Here is a 21823-nt window from a genome sequence, read left to right as displayed (position 1 = left end):
TATCGATAATGCTTGCAGAAAGGCCCGAGCCGATTTTGTTTTCTACGCATGTACAGCTAGTGCTGCTGACGCAATTGCTTCTATAAGCTAAAATCCCTTTGGTGTTGAGATAAGTTTCTAATAGGAAGGTTCAGAACTAGCAGAGACAAGGCCGACGTAGCACGGGGGGGGGGGGGGGGCGATGGGGTAGACTGGGTTATAATCTGCTTTATATGTACAAAAGGAGATCGAACTCGGCGCATGCGTAGTGCCACAGACGATATCTTATAGGTACGCCAAGGTCTTTCATGAAAATGCGAGTCTCGCTTTTTGTGCGCTACCGCTGTAATTCTTCAATGCCGTTGCAGATGGGATAGAAGTAGGCTTCATGCGTAGCGCGTTGTACGGCAGGTTATTTATGACCGGCTACCGGATGTGCCAATTGCCTCCGCACCTCGCCACCCGTGCCCGCCTTATGTGAAGTGCGTTGGTAGCGTGATATAGTCAGGGCTGAGCGTCCTGGTAGGCGGCGATTAAACCACGAAAGACGTCGCGAAGCCGACTTAACGGTTCCGAAGGGTGAGAAGAAGCGGCCTGGGCTCAGGCCCAGGATTAGCCTAATCGCCTACCCCTTTTCCTCCCTCTGCCGTGCAGTGCCATCTAAGCCCCAAACCCCGCCTGGACAGCCCCCGCCGCTTCTACTTCTTCCTTTTTCCGGCCCACCGTCGTTGTGCGTTTGCGCATTACTTTGGTTTCATCTGTATTTTTCCCCTTTCGTCGCGTGCCAACTCCAAGCGCCCTCCTCTCTCTCTCTCCCTCCCTCCATCACCCAGGCTTCGGTTAACCCTATCGATTTTATGGCCTTGCGCTTAGTATTTCTATATTTTCGTTGTAGGTCGCTGCCGTGCACTCCTTCTTTTCGACGACTCTGCCCTTCAGTTCTGCTTGCCGGTGTCCCAATATCCATCCCATTACCGAAGGAACAGCAGATTCCGGAGAAATGGAGAAGGCGGCCGTGATAGAACGGGCGAATAAGAGCAACACTACTATCTCTATAGCAGTGCAGCCAGGCAGCCCATTTGAAGCAGTGTTCCTCCGCATTAATATTTTTAGCTGTTTTGTAGAAGAGTGCTCAAAAAAAAGTACAATGATATCAAGCTTTCAACTAACACGGCTCTATGCATCAAACTATAGCATCCTTTTGTTTTTCTTGAGCGTAAATTTGGCCGGTTGCGTCGACGCTTCCGAAGCCGATAAGCTATTCTTGCCGCAGGCAGATAACGGCTCTCGCCGGAGCTGGTCCCAGGGTCGCGTGTCTCTCTCTCACTTTGCCCGTCGGCTACAGCCCCAACAGGAATCAGCACATCTCCAGGGAGCACAAGAAGCGTTGTCGGTCCGCGCGCGCATACCAATTTCGCGCATCAGCGCGAGCTTATTTTCCACCTCCCGGCGCTCGTCGCCATCGTTCCTGGTGGGCGCGCGCAGTTTCTGCAGCACTGCAGCGGGGTAGGGGGGAACCGGAGGGGACCGGCTCGCATGGCGCCATCTGACGCCGCCATTTGCGTCCGGACCCCTCCGCGCCGGCTAGACGGACGGGAGAGTTTCGCCTAGCGACGACGACGACTGTACGTATAGACTGGTAGTATACGTAACACGGGGACGCGAGAGAGTTGGGCGGGAGGAGCACGCAAAGTCCCAAGTCCAGCAGCAGCAGCAGCTGCGCTGCCATCACACCGCCCCCTCTGGCCGTCGTTTCGGCCTTATCGGGACGGATGCCCGCGCGCGCCATCTGATACGACCGCGCGCGCGGCCGCCCCGACTCCGTCCTGCTCGCTGGCCGTGCGCGCGTCCGGGGAGGGCTGGCAACTTGCAGAACGCGGTTCGGCGGGCGGATTGAGCCGTTTTACTGGTCTGCTGCTCCTGGTCTTGTCGTCGCCGTGCGGAGTGTGCCTATGTCTGACATCTTATCTGTACATCAATCAAGAAAAAAGAAAAAAAAAAAGGGGGGGGGGGGGACCACTTCCGGGGTTGTCGCATGCCGATTGAAGCAGACGTCGCCAAGGAGTTCGCTTTTTGAGCTCCTTAATTTCAGTTATGTGCTCGTCGAGTTGTCACCGTCTATTCCGCGCAATTTCGTTTTTCCATGCCGACCTTTCCTCACCATGTCAGGCTTGTTTACTACCTTTCAAGTTATACAGTGCATGCACACATTCGTTGGTTGGGTTGCCGACGGGACATGCAGATTGCATGCTACCCTAACCGGGACTAATCAGAGCCCGAATCCACGAAGATCTTCGTTCGTAAGTGATGTGTGACATCACGATTGGCTGGCATTTGCCATTACGAACAGTTCTCGCGTAAGAACCTTTGTCTAAATGCGGGTCCAGCGTTTTTTTTTTTTTCCCCTCCACGACATTTCCCTGCAATTTTACGCTCCTACCAGAACTCGAGCCGTGAGTTCATGGGGTGATTGCTACAATTCAGCCAATACGCGACCGTTACGGCGCCTTCGGAACTTCTAAACACGTTCGTGCACGAGCATCCTGGTATCCGCACGGCCTCGAGCTCCATTCGGCGGCACTATATAGCGGCGGTCGCGGTCTCCCCCCTTCCCATAAACGATCGATATTACGGCTAGAAGCCTTAGTTTGGGCGTGCTTGCGGAGCGGGTCTGGCCGGATCCGAGCATTTTTTATCGCCGAACCTGCGACACCGCGCTATCGCTATAGAGCGCGCGTTACGGCGGTTCATTTCTCACGCGCTGCTGCCAGCGAGCCGCTTATCCGCCCTCATGCATCCGCTCTGAGAGACGACGGCAACCGTACGCAGGGTTGCCGATCGTGTGTGCTGCAGCTATCTGTGGGTAGCCTCCACAGGGGAAGCTGCGCGCTATTTCGATTGCGCGGAGGAGATGACGGCTCAGTTGTCCGTAGCGTATATAGGGGCGGCGCTGTCTCGTGGCCGCTTCTGTGTGTCGTATACCGATCATAAAAGACCGAACTGTCTTGCGACCGCTTTTAGTACGTGCCTGACAACGCTGCGCCTGGCTTTATCTCTTCTTTTTTCTTTCTCCAGCGTTCCTAGAGGCGCGGTTTCTTTAAAAGGTGCCGCTCGGGCGGAACACTTGCGGGCATAGGTGCACAGTTATGGATCGCCAAGCTCTAACTTCCTCCTCCTCTCTTATCCTCCTTTTTTCTTTCTTTTCTGTTCTTTTCCATGGGAAGAAACACCCGCATCTTGCCTTTACCGAGTCTAGCCTCTTTTGCCTACATGCTCGAAATCCTCCGCTCGTTCGGTGTCTGGGAGCCATGCAATGACCTAAAGCGAGTGTACAGTTGAGGCTCCTGTATGAGTGAACCATGTACGCGCCGTACTCTACATCGTGCACTCATGTACTCTGCACTTGTGAGATGAAGTACCTCATTGTCCTACGTGTCCGTTAGGTTGGGGCTATATGCTATTCATTACAGATAAGGAAATTAGTGAACCATTCATGAGTTACATACAGGGTCGCTGCAACCCAATATAATTTTCGTTCATTATTTCCTGTTGTTCGGCAGACCCTTGCAAGTATACCTCTTTTCCAATCGTCGTCGTTGCAGTCATATCATCTAGCTGGCCTGTCGTTGCGCCTCATGAGCAGCACAGTGCATATACTGTATGTCTATATATGTATGTGGTAATTCGGCTCTCGTTCTCGTCGCTGTTTACCTTTTCCTGTCTCTGCTTTCGCGCTGTTACCCTACATCTAGCTCGTGGGCAACTTTGAGGACTGCCCGCTGCCCACCGATGCTGTGCGATGCCTGCCGTCGCCCCCTGTGCAACCAGCGAGAGCACCTTCTCGTTTCGAAGACGGCATGTAAATGTCCAACAAACCTTGTGAGAGATACCTCTGTAAGCCTTCTTTCGCCGCCTGACTCTCCACCTCTGGGTGTCGTTATTCGTTCCGTACCATTATTTTTTTTCGTCCTTCATTGGAGAGAGAGGCCCAAGCTGTCTGGTCAGCGTGGCAAGATGCAAAGAAGCGTTCGCCATCCACGCTCTCCACACCGCGGAGGCGGGCAGGCTGCGAGCGAATGCAAGTGGCTCGCTTCGGAGTCGTGAAATTGCTCGGTTCCCACGTCTGATCCTCTCGCTCTCCGCTGCTCCTCCCGGCCCTCCGCCACCCAGTGGTGAGAGATGCAACCGTCGCTGACGGGACTCGTGGTCACCGCGGCTGCAGGGCGGTAGAGAGAGAGTCCTGCATGCGGCGAGCCCTGTCCGTCCGGCGCTGCTCCGCAGGCGGTGGTCACGACTTCCTTGATGCGCTAAGCTAGGGATCACGTCCGCGCGTCCGCGCATGCGCTCCGGTGTCGACATCCACGCACTCCGTAGTTTTCTTTTCTGCTTCTTGAATATTTTTTTATTGCGCATCTGATGCGGCGCGCTGGTGGAACGCCTGCCGTGAGCCCGTGGGAAAACAATGCTGAGGTCGAGAGACAAACAAGAAAAAAAAGAAAAAAAAAGGAAGAAGAAAGGGAACCGCTCCCGTGGTGCACAATAGAGTCATTCGGTGAGCAGTCGGCCCCCATCCCATCCGATCGCTTCGACGTCCCAGTCCCTCGGCGGTTCTCGGAAATGCTGTACACATCCGGAAAGCAGCAAGCGTTCACGCGCAGGTATCACTAGCATTCTCGGCAGGCGTCATATATATACTTTTGCTGCCGTTAGTTAATGACGTTCGTGTGTTTATTTAGCCCTAAGCTCTGAAATAACGATGAGTAACGATCACGTTGACAACATCGTCTCCCTGCTTTGCCCAACTGTGTAACGCGGTTGACAGCAGGAGCTCGACTTTCTTTGAAGGAGTACCGCGACCTACTGCCATTCTTTTACGTGTTTTTTTTTTTATTTGCCTACCGAAATACGTTGCACTTGCGCGAAGCATCCACGCGTTAGCCCAACGCTGTTCTTTCCTCTTCTATGGTCTCGTCTTTCGTTTATCTATTTCTTTCTTTGACTCGTTATGCTTCATTAATGGTGTCCACTCTGCAGTCATGCACAAACTCGGCGTCGCTGAAAGACCGCGTTATTCTCAAGCAACCAACGACGCTACCATAGAAGCTTGCTTGTAATGGTAATTAGGATGACATGTGAGTGTGGGGCCGAATTCGCAAAGATTTTCGTTCGTGAAGTGAACCTTGCCAATGGCCATGGCCGGCCGCCTTCGCCAATAATGTGTCCAACATCAGGATTGGCTGGAATTTGCTCATATACGAACACTTCTAGCGTAAGAGGTAATACGGGCCCAGAAAACGCTGTTATATACGCGTGTCTCCATCTCCTCACTTCTCGTCTTTGTCTGTATAGTATGTTGTGCTGCATCTGCTATTGGCAGCGTGACTATTACGCCTCGTCGCGTTCGGGCACACATCGCCCACCGTATCCCCGGGCAGGCAGCGATGCGAAGGCACGGAGCCCTCCCGGCATCATCCCGACGCCCCAGCTGTACCCTGTAGCTGGCAGGGGCCGCTATTTCACCTCCTCTGCCCTAGCTCCAAGTGGGAGGAAGGCGATAGGCCGGGCGGTGGAACGGCAGGGAAGTTCTGGGTGGGCGAGGTCGGTGCTCGTTATGTGCGCATTATTTTTCGGTAATCCTTCTCGGGCTTTTTTTCACGCTCGCCCGCCCTTGGCCCCCCTCTCGCCACCGGCGCCCACTTCCACCCAAGCATTTACCACGGCGCACGACGGGCTGCTGGGACCCCGCTCCGTCGCCGCGGCGATAATTCTACGGCGCCGTCGCCGGCGACGACGACGGGCTAAAGCGGCCGGCGAAAAGCTTCTCTAATGCCCGCGTTACTTTGTGTGTGCAAGGCGCGTTTTTTGTTCTTTTCTTCTCTGGGTCCCTCTCGATCGTTCCTGCAGTTGCCGGAGCCGTCGGAACCTTTATCTACAGCTTCCCTGGAGTTTGCGCACAGGCAGGCCGCTAACTAACTGCCCCGGGATCCTCTGATTGTGTGAGGCAGCGCGGGGCCTCGGCTTGGCTTGGCTAAGCACGCGCGCTTCCTCGCGTACTTCTTCCCGTATTTTGGCCTTGTTTTATTGTCTTTCCATTGTCTTATATCTAGAAGAACAAAGAATGCAGGCAATGAGTGTGCCCATTCTTAAGTGAAGTTTGAGAGAGAGAGCTTGTCTCTTTAGGGGGAGGGCAAAGTGGGAGGGGAAAGGGGGAGGCGGACTGCATAGAACGGGCAACGGGCGTAGCGGCTTCAGTTCGCAGTTGGAGAAGAAAAATCGGTCATTACAACCTCTCCTCGGATGATGATTATGGTAATGGCGCCGATGGCGATCACGATAATGGATGAAAGTAAAGTACTGCCACGTGCTGGAACGTTTCGCGGATTCCGCTATGCGCCGAAGCTGGCGCGGCGGTGTACTACGGCCGCCACTCGCGAACTGTGTGTGGCATTATTGAAGCATTGACACTTTTCGCATCGAGCCACTCTATACACGCATATTTATAGACATGGACATGAAAGCCTAGTGTGCTCCAGATTTTGCGTTCGGCAGGTGCATGTATTGCAGCTAATAATGCGCATTGTTCGAGGGTTTATTTCAACTTCGCACTTTTAGCTTCTAACAACTTTCTCTCGCTTTTCATATTAACCTAACCTTGCGCTCAAGTTATGTCTACATTGCCTCTGCAAACTTTATTAGCATTGATGTTACTTTCATACCTGATAATAAACATTTAAAAAAGAAAGAAAGCATTCAGGCCAGCTGGGCTTTTCAGATATTTACGGTAAAAGAGCGTGGCTTACTTGTAAAAAAGCATAAAGGGAGTGGGGGAGTGTGCACCTTTGCAAACATTACCGTGTTTGGAGCGTATACGCATGAGCGGTGCGCCACCTTGCCTGTCAACGTGCCGAGTCATGTTACGTGCACGGCCATTATCCTCCAGCTTGCAGGCTATAGACGTACGCGAGCCGCAGCGGAGGGCGCGCCCGTGTGCGGTTGCGGCGGTATATGGGAAAGTAAGGAAGGAAGAAATCGGAGACGGGCACGTCGTTCAGATAACAATCATCCGAGCGAAGGTTAGGTCGCGTAGAAAGAAAGAAAGAAAGAAAGAAAGAAAGAGTGAAGGAAGAATGGATCGGAGTACTGTGTTTCAGGCAAGGTTTCGCACAATACTTAGCTGGAAAATTCTCCATAGTCTCTATACTTCTTTCGTTCGATTGCATTGTGTTGCTTTCCCTCGGAGTCCTCTGGAGTCGAATTCTCTTAGCCGGTTGCATTATACATACGCATAACGTTGTTTTTATGTTTGTTTTTTGTAGAACTTAGCTCGTCGGCCGAGATTACACTGCGATCTAACCGGTTTTTTTCCGTTACGGGATTTATATCCTCATCGCCGTCCACTGATCTCATCCGTTTCCCTGTCTCTATGTGTTCCTTGGCCGGTCAGTTGCGAACGGGAACGGATTATTATGGGCACCAGAGTCTATATGCCCAAAGGAAGAATAAACTGTGGTGGAAGATTTCTTCGGAGCTGTATCCAAACTTATTTTATTACGACACTATCTAGCGCCTGTGCTCAGCCTGCGTCTCTCGCTCTCTCTCTTTTTTTCTCACTTAAGTATACTCAAATGTCTAGTACTTGTGGTGCCACTGCCACCATAATGGTCCTACTCTGTCCACTCTGATTCGGATGCAGGGAAGCGCGAAAATATAACGACTGGCCTGCCTGCCTGCCTGCCTTGCCTGCCTCAGCGTTAACTTTTCACGGTTGCTGGCCATATACCGCGTGTTTCTTGAAACAACGGCTCTAAGTGTGACTGCGTATAGATACGCGTTGCGTGTTTCGAATCGCGAAGTTCGGAAAACGAAGTTCGCAAAAAAAGCTCGGAAAACGAAGCGATGATCTTCTTCCGACTCTGCGGCAGAATCTTGGAAGATCATCGAATCGAAATAAAGTTGTGCCGTCTGTATATAATCTTTCTGGATATATGCTATAGTATATACCGCCAGCGATTGCCCAAGGAGGTTTGTATAATACCCGCGCCAACTGTGTGTGTAGGAATGAAGGACTAGCGGGGACGAAAAGAGGAGAATGAAGAGGCGGGGTTAGAGGAACTTTAAAGCCTCTCACGGCGGTGCTGGTTTCGCCCGGCCAATATTAACTCCACGGCTTTTACTGTTTCGTTGTTTCAAGCGTCGACTTTGTTGCCCGGTTCTCTATATACTATAGATTAGGCGAAGGCACCCTATGGTGAGCTCGCTGCGGGTATGTATTTTCGTTTTCTGTTTTCGCTATCGGCTTTCATCTTTAAGTCACCGTGTATACTTGTTTTGCGTGGCTTTGCCGGGGCTTGGTCAGGAGGAGCTCGAAACTTCCACTTTCGTGTGATGGGGGGACGCTTATATTCGGTCTTGATGCACTTCCACCTCCTCGCCCTCCTTCTGAGGTCTTGCGACGTTTGAAAGCCTCCTCTGCGGCGTCTTTTGACCCCGCTGTTTTGTTTCGCGCGGTGCGAGGGATGTTTGGAAAAAGCAGGGAAATGGCGGCGCATATGCCTCAACGCCAACAGCATTAACAACAAGAACGAGAGAAGAATTTTAGTGCGATGTAAGAGGGTGTGGAGGATGAAGGCGCAACTTGTGTCGCGCGCTGTCCCGTACACATTTTATTATTTGTTTCGCAAAATCTCCTGGCTAAAAAAAGAAAATTGCGTATAGCGAATGAGGGCTATTTGGTGCACGCTGCAAGTGCAGTCCACACACGCGCATACAGCGCCCCCTAAGCCCTGATCCACCTTGGATTGCCGTTGGGGATTTCAGGGGAGGCAGTGCGATGGGAGGTGGTTGGGGGGGGGTAGAGAAAAAGGGGCCGGAGGGGTCGAAGAGCTTTGAGGTTGAAACACAGAGGGCCGCACGTGGGCTTGCGGGAAAATGAAAGATCAATGTGAGCTGACAAGGGGTGGTTTTATTCGTTCATTTAGTGCGTTTCTGTTGCTCGTTTGAAACGTTTATTTCGTATTTGTGCATCATGCGAAATTCACATTATTACTCTCCCACCTTTGAACGTGGAAGGCCCCTTCGAGTATGCGAAACTCCGGACGAAATTTGCGCAGTTGCGACCTGTCAGCATGTCGGTTATGGAAAGCCGGCGCTGCCTAGCATGTCTAAGGGAGATAGCAGTGACGTGATTTTCTGTGGCATACACATACATACGCTGTATGTTCTGCCATGTCCTCTTCTCTTCTAGCGAAAACGCTTCCCACGTTTTTGGAGAGATATAAGGCTCAATGAGGCTCCCTGTATATGTTTGGATATTCTCAATTACTTTCATCTGTTTGTGATTGTATACTACGTCATAATATACTTATCTTTTCTAGACTGGAGCAGCACACATGCGGTCATGTATGGTGGCTTAGCTTTCCGGATTCCATCAAATCCATAATTGTTTTCTTCATTCCCCCAAGCGTTCGTCTCGAAACACGTGACATTCTTTCGTCATTTGCGTTTGTGGTCGTGCCCAATGTCGTGCCTATAAACTTAAAGAGCTACAGTTGAGGAATCCTACTGGTGCTCCTACAAAGAGATAACATCAATACGAAAGTATTCAAGCGCAATGAGACGACGCTCTTTGGTCCACGTTTTACGTTCCCGCCTTTTATATCTGACTGTCCTGCTATCGGCTACCCTATCCTGATACATGTTCCTGCTAGCTTTTCCCTTTGTTTTGTCGCCGTGCTATGCAATATGCAACTCGGAGCAGGCAGTGCTCTCCTCCACTCCACTTATTTCCATTCGTACTCTCCTTCCATCCCTGCTGCCCCTGTGCGGTGTTCCTGAATAGCGTAAAGGGTAAACAGACTCGCGCGCCCCACGACGTTCCGGCGGGGAACGAACTTCTTGCACCCTCGTCTTCTTTCTTAGCAGTTCTCAGGAGCCAGCATCATCCATATGCTATGCGCTCGCGGCGCTCGACCGCCACTACTTCGCGCTGCCTATCACCTCCCGCGCCTCCGTCTCCATCCTTTTGTTTGCCTTCATTGTAGTCTCTCTCTCCCCACTTCCCCGCATCCTTCTTCAAACTTCATGCTTTCCACAGCGCTTGCCTCCTCCTTGTTCGCTTCTCCATTGGAGGCTTGTTTGTTCTTCCCGCCTTCATTCGGTACGCGCCCAATTTTATTTCCTTTAGCCCCGGTAATCTTTCTTGTTCTTCGTCGCCGACGTCCCGGGTTCGGTTGGTGCAGCTTGGAAAGGCTGGCTTCTCGAGAAAAGATAACTAAGAGAAGGAGTGATAGAACGAAGCGGAGGGGACCAGTATCTCGGGATAGACCGGAGATGAAAGAAGGGGCGGCAAGCGCTGCGTTCTCAGCGGGACTCGTTCTATCGACGCCTCTTTCCGACAGAGCGGCGTTGGCAAGCCAGCCTCTGCCGGCCCCATCGGCTCCGGAGAGAGCTGCCCCGGCATATTGGCAATCTCCGACCTCGCGCCGCGGCGGAATTTGATTGGTTGCTCCCCTCGGAATTGAATTCGAAGGCTGCGCGTGAGGCGCTGCACCGCGCTGGCCTGCTTTGACCCCCCCCCTCCCCTCTCCCTCTCTGCCGCGATTTATTTTTCTTTTTACGCTTGTGCAATGCTTTATTTTTCGTCCTTTCTTTTTCATCTCTTCCGAGCTAGAAATACGGAAAGAAGGGGAAACCCCTGCGATGTTTATATTGACGCTTTGCTTCCTTACTTTGTTCCGTTCTTCCATCTTTCTCTCTTCCTCGTTGAGTCTTCTCGTGCGTGGACGAGATTTCGTCTTCTGCTAACCGGCGGGGTGTGTTCTCGCTCGCGAAGCGTCGTCTGCTCCTAGCAGACGACCTTAGCCCTTGAGCAGACGAAATCTCGCATCATTTATATGTGTAGTATTTCCTTTTTCCAGCCTAGCTATTTCTGCCGCTGCATCGCGAACTCCTACTAGCATATTCGCCGTGTGTGCCTGGGCTGTCACGTGCGCTCTCCGTTCTTGCCGTAGTTTATTATTGGCTGGGGAACCAGCCTGGCCCATTTAGCTCCCAAGTTGGGTTTCTGTTCAATATGGCACTGCTGGGACGTAGGGGGTGTAGTCGAGAAACGAAGATGAAATTGGAAACAGACGCAGGTCTTGGAAAGACTGGGCGGGCGAAAATTGAGAAGGGGCGAAAGTTATCGAAGAGATGAACGGGTATACGGTTCATTTGGGAGACGACGCTTTTTGTTTCGCTACTCTTCCGCACTGGATGGCGACAGTGTAACAAAAGGAAAAGGACGACAGTCAGAAAAAACAAGAAAGAAAGAGAACACGCCGCAATCCATTTTTCCCTTTCTCATAAGAAGAAGAAAAGTCTGCACTACACACTAACAACGTAAGATTTCAGCACAAGCTCAGCCCACAAAACGTCTCACTGACCTGTCTGTGCCTCCGTGCTCTAATTGTACGATTGGATAAAGCTGATGATTAAATATATAATAGAACTAATATTTTCAATAACGAGAGAAAAAAAAATGAAAATAGAAGTAAAGAACTTTGCCCGCGGTGGCAGCCGAACCCACAACCTCCACATCACGCGTGCGATGCTCTACCACTCGAGTTACTGTAACCTTTGGTATCTACGTAGAAATAATTATAAACCGACCTTGGGAGTGCTAGCCAGCGCCACTCGCGGCCATGGCGGCGGATACGGGAATGTGCTATGCACCGCACGTCCGGAGCGGCGGTTGCTTGTCTCTGCTGCTCCTGAGGGTGGCATGCTTTGGCAGACACGAGAATTTGCAGCGAGGGTTCGAGAGAGGGAGAGAGAGAGCAAGGTGGTGTTGTGCACCCCAGGGCTCGGCAATATTCGACGCCGCTTCGTGCCGTCCGATATATAGAAGAAGGGAGCCAGGCATCCCCGACGCTATAACCCTACGCGCCTTTTACTGCGTGTGAGAATATCCCGGTGACAGAGTTCGGAGCGACGACAGCGGCCCCTGGGGGCAACTGCCGTAATCAGGGGTTCTGGAGGCACCGTTCCTTTTTTCGCTTGCATTCTTTCTTTTTCTTGTTCCGCGCCGCTCTTATTTCTCATTTTCTGCTTGGCGGCACCGTCGTCGTGGCTGCATGGCGCGAACGACGAGCTGTCGGCGTGGTGTAGCGTCTCTTCGGCGGCTTTGGCGTTCTTTGTTGCCTTGTCACCGTTGCGCGCGCGCCACAGCGGGAGCTGGGTGCATAGCCGGAGATGACAATACCGCGGGGTATTCGCATATATATATATATATATATATATATATATATATATATATATATATATATATATATATATATATATATATATATATATATATATATATATATATGTGTATATATATATGCGCGTCCTCCCGTTTGGGTGTCAACGAAGAGGCAAATAAGTTGCGTACGCCGGTTGGCTGCTCGCTCGCAAAGTTGCAGCTTGCCTGACAAGAATCAGTGCACCTTTGGGCTTGGGTGCGGTTGAACAGGTGTAAGTGGACTTTGTCCAAAAAGAACTGATGTACGGAAACAAAGCGCGGATGCGCCGCGGCCTGGTTCACTCTCCCATTTTTCGCTCTTGTTTAGCGTTTAATGGGTCAGAGCGCCAGCTCAGTGTTAAATGTACGCCACCCTACCCTCCTCTTTCTTTCTTTTTTTATTTGTTTATCTTGAGCTTTCGCGCTCTTTGTGGGATAGGAAAAATAAACTGACGGAGACGGAGTGCTTTTAGAGCCCCATGCGCAACCCCTGGAGACGGATGTTGCCGAGGCGAACGTTGCATTGACGGAGTTCCCTGCTGTGCAGTTCACGTATCTTACGCCGTACTCGCACTCAAGTTCGTCCTGGTCCGGACATCGAACCCCGCGGACGCAAAGCCTTTCTGGGGCGGCAGTCGCTCTGGCAGTCTGGGCTAGCCGTGAGGCTAGCAGGTGGCAGTGCGAAGCCAAAGTACTTCTGTATTACGAGCTCTATACTCAAGTGACGACCTAGGAATTCAGTACGATCCACGTCCACAAAACCGTACTGCGGCTTGCTTGTCTGCCACCGCGCTCCGAAACACAGTTTGCCGAGAGACGCTGATATTGAAAAGTTTTAAGTATAGTAGGGAGCTGTGGGAGGCTGCCATGCGCAGCTACAACCCCGAACTTCCGGAAGCTATCCTGAGCTGGACTGAGATGGTAGAGGAGGCCTACCGCGAGTAGGATAACCTGCCCCGCCTTCTTTCCGCAGCCCCTTTCCCTTTAAGATAGGATAAATAAAGCTCTCTCTCTCTCTCTCTCACACACACTTCTCTCTCTCTATCTCTCACACACACACACACACACACACACACACACACACACACACACACACACACACACACACACACACACACACACACACACACACACACACACACACACACACACACACACACACACACACACACACACACACACACACACACACACACACACACACACACACACACGCGCGCGCACACATCTCCGCGGTAACGTCACGGATGTAAAGATTTTCTTTGTGTTGGACAGCGGTGCATTTAGAGCTTCATTCTCAGGTTTTCACTGACTACATATACATAGCATAAGTGATAAGGGTGTGCGAATAGCGATTTTTTAAACCGACTCGAATCGAATAGTTTTCGAATATCTTTCGAATATGAAAGCCGTTATCACAATTAATACAAAACAATGTTCACAACCTAGTATTCTTAAAGTTAGCAACTTTCTGTCATTGCGTAGTACGTTGTGCAGCACTGTTTATTGAACGAACAAATAGAGCGTTAGGATTCATTGTACCTGTTTTTAAGGTGAAAAAAAAAAAAAGAACGCACACACAGCACACAAGAAATGACAACGGCACAGTGCGTCCTGACCAGCTGTCCTCTCTTTCGTGCTGTGTATCTTTTTTTCTTTTTACGCCTTACAAATAGGTATAATGAATCAATACCAACTTGCCCAGGAAGAAGTTCTCTTAAGAGCATTAGGAGCAAACAAGCAGTTTCTTTGCACGACAATGACTCTTCAGAGAGCGCGAATGATCGCTGTATAACATTGTAAAGTTTGGCTACCTAAGCGACGTAGCCTGCGCCACTACGCAAGTTCTCGTGTTTCACGCCTGTGCTATGCCCGCAGGGGTGAATATTTATGGTAGTTTAGCTCCCATTTTATGGTTAATTGGGTGCAGTTGACGTTTCGAAATATTCGAAATGTATTCGAAAAATAGTCGCATTTACGAATAGTGACTATTCTATTCGAATACCGAATCGAATGGGACACGATTCGATTCGTCATTCGAAAGTTTCGAAAATTCGCGCACCCCTACTGATAGTCAGTTCCTCTTAGCTATGGCGTGCGCTTGCTGGCTCTGTCGCACGCAAGCGTGTGTACCGTGATGAAGCTCGGACGCGTGCTTCGACCCGACGACGACGCCGTCTCTTTGGACGCGCCGCGACCGATACGTAACGGTGCGCGGAGTCGATGCCCGTTCCCGCTCTCCTCCTCGTCTCGGCCGACGGCGCAGTCTCCTCCGGAGCGTGGTGGCCCCGGGCGCAGTGCTCGCTTGGCCGGCTGACCGTTCCGTTCCGCGGTGGGGACACACGAAAGCGGCGCACCGTCGCCAGCCAGCGGCAGCGGGGCCGCGTCTCCCCCCCGACGGCTCGCGTGGACGCGGCGGAGCGTCGCGCGTCGCCGCTACGGCACCGCCGCGAGCGCTTGCCACGCCCGCTTTGGCACGCCGACACCACGCCTGGCTGTCTGCCCTCTCTTTTTTTCCTTGCGATCTCTCTCTCTCTCTTTCTCTCTCGCTTTTTCTTTTCTTTTTTTTTTGCGGTTCCTCTATACTTTTATATGGATTTACGTCTTCCTTTGCGGACTAGATAGAACGCTTTGCACGGATGTGGGAGAGAACTCCTGCGCTCGTGACATTGCAAAGCCGGGTCACTAACAGAGCGGCTGACCAGTGGCTTCAACTTGCGATGCTGTGTATCGCGCTGTCTTTGCATTCTTTGCAGGCCCTTGTTTGAGTCAGGCGTGACTGCAGCTCGCATGCGAGCTCGGCTGATTGCACTCGGCGATGCCGTCCTTGCGCTCCTCCGAGACGGATTCGGGAAGACTGTGTACTTTGGCTGCCTACCGATGCAGCGCCGGGTGCGAGCATAAGTGCGGTCTTGCGGCGCATGTGTTTGAACTGGATTCGGCCGTGCCGTAGAGTGCGTCAACGGTATCTGGTGTTACTATCGGACGCCACGAAGCCGAGAATGAATGCGAGATCGCTTCATTGCTCGGTTATAGTTATGCAGTCATTGCATGATACAGCTGCACACTGGCCCCACGTCTGGCCCCAGAGGAGGGGAGGGGGGAGGGCAGACAGCTAGGCCATATCGCCCCACTTCAGGATATTGCTGGTATCTGCGCAGTGATAAACGCGCCACGTACACTTACAGAAACTCGTACCTCAGATGATATATGGCTTATGCGCGTATTTAAATTATGCGTTTTTACGAGCCAAAACCACGATCTGATTATGAGGCACGCCGTAGTGGGGGACCACTCCGTGCACCTAAATCTAAGTGCGCGGGTGTCTTTGCGCTCCGCCCCCATCGCAATGCGGCCGCCGTGGCTTCGTCTGGCCTTCTGTCTGGCGCGTACTTCCATTGCTTGTGCAGCGCAGTCAACGCATGGGTTCTTTGGACTCTTGCGCAGGCGAGACAAAAAGCATCGCTGTCTCCCGCAGTTCTTGCGCATTCCGTATTTTTCTCTGCCAATTATTTAAGCGATATACGATGTACATTTGACTGCGATCGCGACCGCATAGTTGTCCCGATACCTTGCAATGGGGTGGCGGCATAGATGGTGTTGGACACTGATATACCTTGGTATAAGCTGCGTGCAGGGCGTGGAGGTTATATTGTACGGCAATACTTTCAATTCACGCCACTGCCAACAGCCCCAGCGCCGTCGCAAGGCGAGCTATCTCTCAACTCCACTCGTGTCCATAGTGTTTCACATTTTCTCGGAAAAGGCGGTACTGCACAAGCGCGTTTGGCGATAATGTACACGTTCTCCTTCGTGACCCGGAAGTGCTAGGAAACAAGCGAAGCTGCGATACAAACAGAAGTACATACACCAAATTGTCTGCTATCATTCTGGCGTATACGAACCGACCAAGAAGGTGATGCGAAAGCCAGTACTGTAGTGGTGGTGACGAACGATAAATCGGTGACAGCAGTGACAGGTGGGTTGATCGAGTCTTGGAGCGGGGAAATGTTCTCCAAGCATCTTTGTCGTTACAGGAATCGTCGAGGAAGGTCGCCGAAACGCAAATACGAGTCGAAAGAAATGCGGCTTCTCACACTTTTGAGAATACAGGAGTAAGGTCCAGCTGAAGAACATGTTGCTCCATACTGAAACGCTCTTTTTGCAGTCCTCGCTACGGAACCGTGTTAGCGCGGCGACAGCTCGTTGAGAAGCACGGACAGGGTGAATGGAAACGAACAGTGCGCAGGTCGCCCTGCGCCTTATGTATAGCCGCGCCGCATACAGTGAGTCACCCAGCTTGCCAGTTTTTCTGCCTTCCCTTACAAAAAGATGCTCGTTTACATTCTGTACATTTCCCTTTGAACTTCTATAGCCTTCAGTGAACTTTCATGAGAAGCCATTTAAATTTCGTTTGTACTTCTGTAATGATTTTAACATGAATCGGCTAATTGCGGCGGACACACTTCGCTTGGAGCTTAACGTGCGCGCGCGCATTCGTCGGCTTACCCTTGCAAAGCACGAACTGCAGGAGTTATCGTTCGTAACAAATCTGCCTACGGAGGGCAGGGTGTCTATTTAGCCTAAGCAACCGATATCGCGAGAGCAACACCTACCGTTCTGGCGTCCATCTAGTTAGCTGACGGCTATTGCGCTTAATTACAGGTGCGCGCTGCACTTTGTCACGCTCTCGCCGCCCCAGGGCGTGGCGGCGGGCTTTTTTTTTTTCTTTTGCGACAAGGTTGCTCGGCCGCGGAAATGAATGGCCGGCCCCCCAATTCAGATTTGCATTGAGCGCGCCGCTGCGCTGCATGCATGCAGACCAGGGTGTATACGTCACAGATTGCATGCAGCGTGCGCTGCGGCATATATATATATATATATATATATATATATATATATATATATATATATATATATATATATATATATACGGGTCCAACGTCGAAACACGCACGATTTGGTGCTCAGAACTCGAGGCAAAATGTAATTATCGCTGCGTATAGTGGTCGTGACAAAATGGCAACGACTGGCCCGCGGAGGCGTTTCCCGTTTGGCCTCCGATCAGCAAAATTATCGCAGGTATCCCGGTCATCTTAATAAGTGATGGAACGGCTATGGTCGTCGCTTGCGTTTGGCATATATACACACAGGCGTTCGTGTTTTTTTTTTTTTTTTTTTTTCACATTGTATTGCATTTTCCTCGCGCACGTTCCTCAGGCTTCGTATACTGCAGTGCATCCGTAATACTTCAGCTGCGCAGGCTTGCGGCCAAAACTTGTTGACTGCGTTGGGCAGTGACCTAAATAAACACGCTTCGCTGAAGGCAATGTAAACAAGAAGAAGAAGAAGAACAAAAGCTGGAATTTTATCTCCCGCCATTGCGATCGCTTCGTCGAGATACGGAGACACCACGCCTTGCATGCGCTGGCTGCATCACGAAACGATGGGACGCGAGTGCGTTTGTCTCCTCGCGTTGTTCGTTTATATTTTGGCCCCGGCCTCGCCTTGTCACTGCTAAGCCGTGATGAGATAGATGCCTTTCCGCGTCTGCGAAGGCGGCAATGTGTAGTCTCCTCCTTTGCAGTAACGAGCTGCGCCCGAGGCGTAAACAATGTATCGAGCCTTGCAAAGCAGTTACTTCTTCGGGGCTCAAGTAGACATTTAGTATGCGTCCGAGTGACCAGCGCGAAGGCTTGCTGCATCCTTGCCGTCGCGAAACGCACCCTATTTCGAAAGCGAACGAGGTCGTTGCGACGAAACTCGAAGCATTCCGAGCTGTAGGAGGGGTTATTTAGGCTGGGCTGGCCAAAATGGGCCCGTGCGTCACACTTGTCCCGTCATTTGGGCTGTTTCCCACGTTGACCGCACTGTAACGCCGGCTACTGGGGACGCCGGAGTTCGAAGCTGAGGGGAGCGTTAGCTGGCGAGTGGTCGAGATAAGCAAGATACATTTAGAGTATTGGTGTGGAAAGAGTAAGTAATGGAGAGATGAGGGGGGGGGGGATTTCGTCGCGTGCATAGGCAAATGTACGAGATAAAAGCGGAGACTGGTAGAGGGATAGAAGATCGCGACATGGTAACACTTATACACTGGTTAGGTATTTGTCGCCAAGCCCATTCGAATGGGATGTGGTTGAAATCATCATTGGCTACATACAAATCAATGAACGAGCACCACAAAGCGGTAACACCTTGGAGGCAGGCGCCTTCGTACGTGACCTCCGTATTTCGGAGGCCGTGCTTTGTTTTAATCGAATCGTAAATGGCGCAGGACACTGCCAAGCTATAGTTCTCATAAAAATGGGTGCAGTATACGGCCGGCATTTGAAGCCGAGTTGCACATCTGGTATAATATTGCAGGCGCCTGTTCCTGTGTTAAGGCCTGTAGCAAGTGTATACAGAAAAAAAAAAAAAAATTAGGAGCTACGTAGAAGAGTAGTCCAATGACAGTGTCACGGATGCAAACGAACAACTCCTGGAAAGTCTGCCGCCGTGTGCTGCCGTTGAGTGGGTCCCATTAGGCTGTGAGTGGCGGTTCTCGCAGCCGACGAGACACGAGCGCGATTGATGAAGCGTAACTTTGTAATACGAGGGGCGTTAGGCCGGTGACTTCTTGTTTATGCACACATGCGTGCGTGTGTGCGCTCGTTTGGACGTAGTCATATCGCGTTAGGCGATCGGCTCGTGTTCGGCGCTCGCGGCGTCGCTCCTTCATGCTTTACTTCAGGTTTCTCGCTTTCTTTTCTGCTTCTTTTGTTTTTCGTTATCTGTTCTCTCTATCTTCGTTTATGTCTCCATTTATCCTCCTGTTCGTGACGTGGTTTAGAAGAAGTGCCCCCGCTTTTCAGTTTCCCGTGAGGCAGGTTGGTTATGCCGTTTCGTGCCCGACTTCGGAATGAGGATGATAACGCGGTGATAAACGATGCGGTCGAACACTGCAGGGAAACGGGCTGTCTGCTTGGGATTAGGCCGAGCCAAGGTCCACGTGTATCGTTTGTTTGTTTGTATGTGCGTGTGTTCTTTAGACCACTGAACCTGGCTGGGCCCGTAAGATAACGAACACCTTGCTACAACAAGGCAGCGAGCCGGTTTAGTGCTTTCAGTGGACTAATAAAACGAAAGAAACCCAACAGAAGCCTAACTTCTGCTTCACTCTAAGTTAGCACATCTGAGCTTTCATACCCACCTCGTTGCTAAAGTGTTTGACCAAGTTTATTTTTCTCACAATTGGCATGGAATGATTGCGTTTCGAAACTGTTGTCCACGCGCGACAACTTCGAGCTGAGCTTCTAGCACACAGCCCTAGCAGTTCAGTGCCCGGAAGAAACAAAGCGGCGAACTTATTTCGTTCTTCTTATGCACGGTTTTATACCACTTACGCGCAACATTATATAGCGTCCACCTGTTAGGAGAATTCGAGTGTAACACTCGTTTCATTTCAGCTTCTTTTTCTCTTAGGAAATGTTATATATTTAAGAAAGAGGTGAAGGACACGCAATTGAAGGACAAATTGTGGAAAGCTACGGAACTATGGGCAGCCGTGCCATGATGGCAGAGCGTCTTTTTGTTCGCCTTTCAGTTTCACCGTGCGCGGTCAGTTTGCAAAGAAAACTCCTGGGGAGAGGCTAGGGACAATGCAGCATTTGAAAGAAAGAAAGAAAATGAAGAACAAGGAAGGAAAGACAGAAATGGAAGACTATGGCGGGGTTCTCGTGCAGATGAAAAGGAGACAGAGGAACACTGCGACGATGGGGAGCAAGAGGGCCGGGGTGCTGGGAGAGCTGGATATAGAAGGGAGAAATAAGAGTGACGGGTCATCGGTTTCTGCTTCGCGGAGCATGGGGCACACACGGGAAGGAGAGAGAAACGTGCGCGCGCGGTCTTTTATTATGCAAATTTGGTGGGGCTAGAGATCCTAACCTTAGCTCCTCCTGTGTCTCCTCGCTTCACCCCGTCGCAAAAATTAAAAAAAAAAAAGAACGGGGGTGGGGGGGGGCGGAGCAGGGAGGTAAAAAAAGAAAAGCGGGCGGCATGTATTCTTTTACATTTCGTTCAATAATTCTGTATTTCCTGGTGGTTGCGCGACGAACACACGATCTCGATTGAAGCTCTAGTGTTTCCGTGCCTTCTGTACTATCGTTGTGCGTGCTTCAAGCTTTCTGTACATTATGCGAGCCTCCTCCTATGCATATGCAAGCACGTGCCTCGTCTACGGATGCATGGAGTCGTCTTTCGCGCGCTCACTCTACTCAGCCCATGGCCTTTGCGCAATCGTTTTATTTATAGTTCTTTATTTCTTTCTCCCCTTTGCGAAGGAGACCATCATCTTGTTACCGCTTATGCGATTACGCGTATCGCGTTCTTTTTGATGTTGAGGTTGGTGGTGGCCGTTTTCGTGATGGCATAACGACTGGAAATCCTTATCGCGTGGCTTTCGCTCCCCATTCCCCTCCCCCCCACCCCATTAATTGTGATTGTTGTACATTCTTTTCCTTTTATTTGTCTTTCTTTTTTCGTTAAATCGGGACATGATATCCGGAATCTATAGTGCTTGTAACGATGGTCTTCCTGTTGTGGTGAAGGTTGTACATGTTCGCACAGTGATCCATGTTTCATTGACGCCGCCGTTTTCCTGAGATTGCTTCGCTTTGCGTCTTAACTATGCCCCTAACCTCTCCTGCTTTCTTTTTTCTTATGTAAAGCATGCATTCGTGTGATATTTTATCACAGTGTCTGCGCAGATGTGAGGCTCTTATGGGCGCATCAGCGTGCTCAGAACTTTGTCAGCTTGTGTGCTAATTGGATGCTTTCCCAGAAGCTTCGAATCCTAAATAAAACGCGATTGAGAGTATCGGTCTTCGTCTTATGTCACATCTAGGTAGCATTCTTGCGTTAACTCTTTTGATTCCATCAATCGCGTGTGTTTTGCAGATCATAAGGTTTATAAGGAAGCAAACAAACCTAAGAAAATACCCTAGGTGGTAAATCGGTTTGATTCGTTTACTAATGCGCTGAGTGAAACTCATAGAAGGACACACCAGACAGGACGAGTAGGCGCCTTCTCGTCCTGCCTGGCATGTCCTTCTGCTTTAGTAGCCGTACTCACTTTCGGTCAGCGCATTACAAAACGAATCAAACCGCTTTACTGCTTCACTGCCTCGCTTTACTGAAATAAATGTGTTGTTCGCTGTTCTGATTCAAACGTGGGACCTCTTGCTGCGTTCACTTACACTTCGAATTCGTTACGAAATTCTTCGGGCTACTGCTAAACGTCACCCAGCGAGCTCGAAGAACTCTTGGCATTGGAGGTTAGTTATCCTGACTATCACAAGAGATGCATATGAACAGGTTATAGTTGTGTATATATATATATATATATATGAAAGTATGCATGTCAGTAATGATATTCACCGCAATGATAACGCAAGACGTGCAACGTAACAACGTGCGTCTCCGACGGTGCTTAGCAGGGGTGCAACTTGAGCCGTCTGGCCTGGCTTTCGTGACCAGAGGTCAACGCCCGCCAGTATGTTAAAGCCGTACATCCATGGACCGCGTGATAATCGGTATCTCCCTCCG

The 21823-nt window shown here is 50.8% G+C and overlaps 2 protein-coding genes across 13 annotated transcripts in view; one reads left to right on the top strand and one right to left on the bottom strand.

Moving 5' to 3' along the window:
- Positions 1-21823, top strand: part of LOC126518504 (uncharacterized) — a 212639-nt gene that overhangs the window by 112956 nt on the left and 77860 nt on the right. The window lies entirely within an intron of this gene.
- LOC129381976 (uncharacterized) overlaps positions 1-21823 on the bottom strand; it is a 227644-nt gene that overhangs the window by 205474 nt on the left and 347 nt on the right. The window lies entirely within an intron of this gene.

The sequence above is a fragment of the Dermacentor andersoni genome, chromosome 3 (genome assembly GCF_023375885.2).
Source record: "Dermacentor andersoni chromosome 3, qqDerAnde1_hic_scaffold, whole genome shotgun sequence".
NCBI lineage: Eukaryota > Metazoa > Arthropoda > Arachnida > Ixodida > Ixodidae > Dermacentor > Dermacentor andersoni.
This window is presented reverse-complemented; position numbering and strand designations above follow the sequence as displayed.